This window comes from Meriones unguiculatus, chromosome 17 (assembly GCF_030254825.1).
Source record: "Meriones unguiculatus strain TT.TT164.6M chromosome 17, Bangor_MerUng_6.1, whole genome shotgun sequence".
Taxonomy (NCBI): Eukaryota; Metazoa; Chordata; class Mammalia; order Rodentia; family Muridae; genus Meriones; species Meriones unguiculatus.
Window position 1 is genome coordinate 40590815 of NC_083364.1, and position 6908 is coordinate 40597722.

Below are 6908 nucleotides of genomic sequence, written 5' to 3' on the forward strand. Positions count from 1 at the left end.
TAAATTATTTTGGTCAAGCGTTTTCTCCTTGGATTCTAGTAGCTGTCTTTAAGCCAAGTGCATAGAAAATAAGTCTTCATGGTGTAGATTTTCTATTAATAGGGCATTGATAGCCTCCTTGGCTAACATGGTTTAGGTTGTGCTATGGTTTTCCCACTTTCCTAAAAGTCCGAGATGGAGAAACATGAACAAGATCACCATGGTTACCCTGGATAAGCCCACCATGGCTAATTTGGATGAGCCCATCATGGCAGCCGTGGGAGGAATGGGCCAAAGAAGAGCAACTTGAAGTAGGCTCAGCTCTCAGATCCATCATTACTCTAGGAAAAAATAATGCAAACTCAAATAAAAGATATCACAGATTGAATCTATCCCCACAGAAGCCATTCTAAGACTTGGGGCCGGCTTGGGGCCGGCTTGGGGCCGGCAATGGCCTCTGTTGAGACTGCTCAGAAAATTCAAACCAGGTCGTTTCTCCCCTGGTGACACTCATTCGTCCTTTCTGTTTATTGTGCAGAGCAATTCTGCTTTCACACGCCAGGGTTGCCTCTACACTTTACCCCACCAACAATGCTGACTTGGCAAACAAAAGACCTCTTCTTGGGTCCTAAACAACCAAAGACTACTTTATCGTACACATACATAAAAGAAAACACATCAGCATCCATGTAAGTGTTAGAATTCTGTGTGACGTTTTTCTCCCATTTCTCAGCCTTCCCATTCTTTATGTGATCCTAATACATATTAATGAGTGCAAACATTTCCTGCACAGACTGGCCCAGGCACTCTGCTAAGCACACACTCTTCTAAGCACATCACATATTTTATGTCCCTTAATCTTCCTTAGCATTTTTTAAATTTACATATACAAAAAAACCCCAAAACTTAATTTCTCAGTGAGTAACTTGTATGTAACTCCAGGGAGATCTGATATTCCAGTCAGGATCATTAACCACTGTGTTGATTTTTTTTTTTATAATAAAATGCACATTTTGACCCAGGTGTGGTAGCACACTCTTACAATCCCAGCCTTTCAAAAGGCCGAGTCAGGAGGATGCTGAGTTTGAATGCAGACTCCGCCTCAAAAATAAGTGAATTCATGCATACACACGTACATTTAGAAATACCTTAAGATATTTAAATCAGAAGCTTGCATCGTGGCTTTAACTCAGAGAACTGGATTTTTCAAACAGGAAGAAGCCTGGTGTGGTGAGACCTTTATGGTCGTATATGGTGGTTGGCATATGTATAAGAGTACACAGTGGTATATATGCAATAAAATATGGCGGTATATGTGTAGTTAGTATATGGTGCTACATGGTGGTTTATATGCGGTAGCACATGTGATACATGTGCAGAAGTATAGTACCTAAGATCCTGGTTTCTGGAGTCAGAAGTCACAAGCCTAAACACCAGTCCTCCGTCTTGCTAGCTCTGTGATCCTAAGCATGTTACCCAGCTTCTCCTTGTCATAGTCTCCGTCCATAAGATGGCGATGAGAATGGCACTCACCATCGGATTAGTGTAAAGACTACGTCAATTACAATCTGCGAAAGAAATAGGGCCTGACACATAGCAAGCGCTATAGTGATATTTGTTGTTGCTGTTCCTATTGTTATTCTATTATCCAAAATATTTTGGGATCCGGTTTATATACTCTTGGGATGCTTGAGCATCACAAATATGTTTGCTCTTCGTTTCCAGGCACACCCACCTCAAACCCTTGCATCTTAGAAGGGCCGAGTGCCTTTCTGTACGCTCTTGAGATGAAGGATGGGGAGAGATGGGGCACTCTGAGGTGGTCTCAGGCTGAAGCATGGTTGTCATATGACGCAATCTTGCAGTTAAAGCAGTGGTTCCCAACTTGTGGGTTGTGACCCTTTTGGGGGGGAGGGGCGAATGGCTCCTTCACAGGGGTCACATATCAGATGTTCTGCTTATCACATCTTTGTATCACAATTCATAATAGTAGAGAGTATACAATTACAAAGTGGCAACAAAAACAATTTTATGGTTGGGGCTGTCACCACATGAGGGTTGCATCTCTAGGAAGGTTGAGAACTACTGGATTAGAGGTTGGAACCAACAGACCTCTACAGAGGAAAGAAGGACTGAAGGTTGGCATGATCACCAGTGCCCAACGACTTAACCAACTGTGCCTGTGTGAGGAAGCCTTGGTTTAAAAAAAAAAAAAATGACTGAACTCAGGTAGATGGATACATACACAGAAGTACCTGAAAGAACGTGGTAACATGGAAGCTATGGAAGCTCCTGCCCTGTTCCCCCATACCTTGACCCACACATCTCTTCATCTGTATTCCTTCACACAATCCTTTATAATTAAAGGGAAAGCAAGTTCTGAGAGCTGCTCCAAGGGAATGAATTGAATCAAGGGAGTTTAGTCGCGGGAACTCCAACTACACCCAGCGGATCAGAAGCAGGTGCTGCGACTGGGGTCTGCATCAACTGGCGTTTGAAGTGGGAGAGTCTAGCGGGGCTGAGGCCTCAACCTGTGTGATCGACCACTGGGTTGACTGCATCAGAGGTAATCACAGGACACCCAGGTGTTGCCACTGCAGAATGGCATGTGGTGTGTTGAAGGGGCTGTGCCTATCTGGTGTCAGAAGTGTTGAGTGAGTGTGTCAAAGCAGGTTTTCCTTGTCTCGTATATCCTCTGGACAGAAATTTGAGATGTGACTTTCTTAGGTTCCTGAATAAGGGTTTCAAGAATGACACAACCTGCTTCCCTAGTGGGTGAGCGTCAAGGTGAGGGAGATCTGAGACAGTGCTCAGTCTTTGATGACTAGATGTAGCATGGGAAGTCTCCTGATGCCAAACCTCAGAGCAGAAATGTCCATCTTTTCTTTCATTTTACTAAAGGCTTGTTCACTTAAAAGCAGGAAAAAAATGGTGTTTAGGGATTACCAAACAGAACACAAAGGATAAAATACAGTGTTTGGAATAGCAAACATATTCCTGTGGCAGAAACAATAATTACCTAATAGATTTTCAAAAAAAGCAAAGCGAGTCCTTCTGTTATCTGGCGAATGGAGGGGTGTGTGCACTGCAGTTCCCCTGTGGAAGAACTCCTAAGTACAACTGGGTTATAGGATCAGGTGTTCCTGGGTGGTGCAGAGAGTGGCTGGGAGCCCAGGCTTGTGTTTTCAGATAGTTAGCTAGCAGCATCCAATTTGGGATGCAACATGCATAAAATATCAGGTGGTGTTACAGTCATGAGTCCAACTAGTGCAAAACAGGCGTTATGATGCTTCATTTGTTTCAAGGAATAGAAATCAAGCTGGTGATGACTTCTCATCTCCCCTCTGCCCCGTGTCAAGGTTTCCTCCGAGGCAGAGAGCTGAAAACCCGCCAGATGCTGAGAGCTCTCTTCCTTTTCTCTCTCTCTCTCTCTCTCTCTCTCTCTCTCTCTCTCTCTCTCTCTCTGAAGGACAGTGGCTCAGCTATTTGCAAGCTCTTGCTGAGGATGAACCGAAATCTGCCTTCTTTAACCTCAGCTCTTTGGTCTAGCTTTACATCTTGACAGAGCTGAACAAATTTATTCTACCTGTCATCGGACAGTATTTGAACACAATGATGTAGCATTCCTTTGATGGATGATTTTTGGCCTCTGTCTCTAAGGTAAAAGATACCGCTTCCATCAACTATCTTCTTTATCCTCACCTTTCTATTAACCTTATTCTGGTTGGTCAATAGCCCCAAGTAATGTGGTAACTGCCACAGAACCCAGGACCCCAGGCATGTCTGACCACAGCCCATTGCAACAAGAGCAGAGGAGCCTATACTCTGTGCCTCGTGCCCCTGCCTGGAGTTAAAGATCAGTATGTTCTTCTTCTTTTTCAGCAGAATGTTGAATCACAGTGTTGGCAAATATTCAGCCTGTAGGTAATTACAGTCGCCAATCCTTTCATATGAACAAACTCACCTCGAACCGGAATTAAAGTGGCTGGTTTTCGCTTTACTCTAAACATAGAATTCTCTGATTATTTCTGAGATATTTTACCTTATTGAGTTAGACAAGACACTCCGGACTGTCTAGACAGTTTTGAATTCTGATTTAGCTCAGTGGCTGTCTTTTCCAACTATTTGTCACCTGTAGGTTTAGTGAAAATGACACGTAACCTATGGATGCATTGCAAAGAGAAGCAAACTCTTCTGACATTATTGAACATATAGGCTCAAGTATGTGATGCCAAATGACTTCAAAATGAGCTAGAGCAATTTATAGGCAGCCTTTTCTCACTTCTCTCCAGCCCACCTGCACAACATGTAATACAAAGCACACAAAGAAGAGAAGACAGCCCTACTGAACGTGGGTAGTGAGACAAGAAGAATACAGAAAGAAGTCGAGGCTCCGCCTGAATCTTCTTCCCTTTTCAGGACTGGGCAGCATTGGGACGTGGTCCTGGCATTATGGTATGTTTGCTGCATTTATAGTTTCTCTTAGACTGCGACTCTTTCCAAGCTTCCTTCTTCAAGGGAGATAGACTGATACTGCCCAGAAAAATCCACTTAGGTGGGCTGACGTGTCTTCTCCTGTCCTATAGACCATGTATCACATAAGCTGGAGTTGAATTTTAATAAATATCCTACATGGTTTTTTAAGTAAGATGCACAAACAAGAAAACAAATGATAAAATTATATAGAAAGCAACTGGGCCCTAGAATTGGGCCTATTGGCCTCTCTAGTTAATAGTCCTATAACCTCGGGCAAGTAATTTTCCTATTTCTCGGAGATGGATAAATATGGACAGAGTTGATGTGTGTGGTGGTTGGCATGGAAATATCCCCTATAGACTGACAGGTTTGAATACTTGGTCCTTGCTTGGTAGTGTTGTTTCGGGAGGTTCGGGTGTGGCCTTGCTGGAGAAAATGAAGCACAAGGGTCAGGTTTTGAAGTTTTAATGCGACTTGACATTCCCAGTTTATTCTCTGTTCCTCCTGCCACGATGGAGTCTTAGCCCTCTGGAACCATAAGCCCAAATAAACTCTCTCTTGTAAGTTCCTTTGGTCATGGTGTTTTATCACAGTAATAGAAAAGCAACTGATACAAGGCAGTGAGAATGAATCACAATGTTACATAAACAAGTACAGGATACCTATGTCTATGAAACAGGCTTTTAACAAGGGCTCAGCTTTCTTTTAAAATTACTTTTGAGAGAGAGAGAGGCAGGGAGGGGGTATGGCGGGAGGGAGAGAGAGAGAGAGAGAACAGACTTGTGTGCCTACAGGGCACACAAGTATACAGTGTATAGAAGCCAGAGAGGGCATCAGATCCCCTGGAAATGGAGTTACAGATAAATGTGAGTGGCTCAGTGTTGGTGCTGGGACCAAGCTCAGTCCATCTAGAAAACAGCAAGAGCTCCCATCTGCTGAGCCATCTCTCCAGCCCCAGCGTTCAGCTTTTTTTGTTTTTTTTTTTTAAATCTAGCATACCAATTCTATTCTTTGATCCAAAACAATTAGGAGACAATGGGCAGCAGTTGTCACTAGGTCCTTTGAAGCCTAGCATGTCAGGGACGTAATCAAACCTTCCTTCAGATGATCGAAATGAGGCACAGGAGGATAATGGGATCCCTTCTGGAAAACAGTAAGTGAATGGCCAGGTACACTCCCCACCCCCACCCCCACCCCCCCATCCTCACCCCGTTCCACTGTGGCCTCTGTTTTTTCTCTAGAAGTAAATCAGAACTAGCTATCTAACCAAATGCAGATTTCAATGTTAGTGTATTTTATATGTAGGAATGTGATAGTCATCATTATGGCATAAATTTAGAAGATGTGTATTTATATATGTCATTTTGCAGAGAGAAATTATAAGAATTATCTATAAATACATATGCACAGCACCGTGAAGCTCATGCTCAAAATTCCTGCATGCGCCGCCCCCACCTACAAACAGCACAGACCGGTGAAAACAACACGGGACTTGAAATTGAGTGAGCCTGGAATTAAATCCCATCGCTTACTGCTTATACGACCTTTAGCAAGCACTTAACCTTTCTGAGCTTTCGTTTCTTCTGGAAAAAGGAGGATTTCAAAGTCTGGTTTGGGGGGATCCATTTTGGGAACACAATGCTTGGGTAGAAAAAGATGCTTCCCCCGATTCCTTTGCGTCCCTGAATTTGGTGCTCTGGTAGAAGCCAGGCTCTGCCAGGACCTGGCAAGACAGCAACAGTGCTGGGGCAGAGGAGAGGCTGTTTTCCTTGTTACAAGTGGGATGGGCTTAAGGACGTGGGGTGTCTTTTAAGACAACTTGGATAAGGGTTTGTTCTCGAGTCCTGCAGCTCAGGAAGCACACATGAACCACAGGCACTTACCACCCGGCCTCTAGATCTCCATTTCATTGGCTGGCTTCAGTGCAGTCTGCACCAGGCTTAGACAACCAAATCCTCAAGGCCCATAATCATTTTAAAGCGCCTTTTGCTTTTGGAGCTTGGAGTGTCAGCTGCCATAACTTTGTCTTAACATTCCTTATGCATTAGGTATTGCTAAATATTTATGAAAGGGAAGGGGGGGGGAGATGACAGAGAAATGAAAAAAGAAGGAAGAAAAGGGACGAGGAGAGGAAGCTCAAAGAGGCAACGGTGATTGGCACCCCACGAACTAGAAAGTAACATTTTGTTCTGCGAATTAGCATATAGAACCATTCTAAAGGGGATCCAGATGAAAATATGCAATGTCATGTTAAAGTGATGTAAGAGAGTCTGAATTTTCACAGGAGTTGTTCCCTGGCCATAGCATCACTGGGAACCCCATAAATATTCAGCTTCCCCTCCAGGAGCTTAAGAAATTAGGATTTTCCAAACACTGCAGAAATCTGTATTTCTTTCGAGGACCCAAGTGTTGAGTGTCAACCAGCTTCCCCTGTTCAGCAGACACTTGGGGAA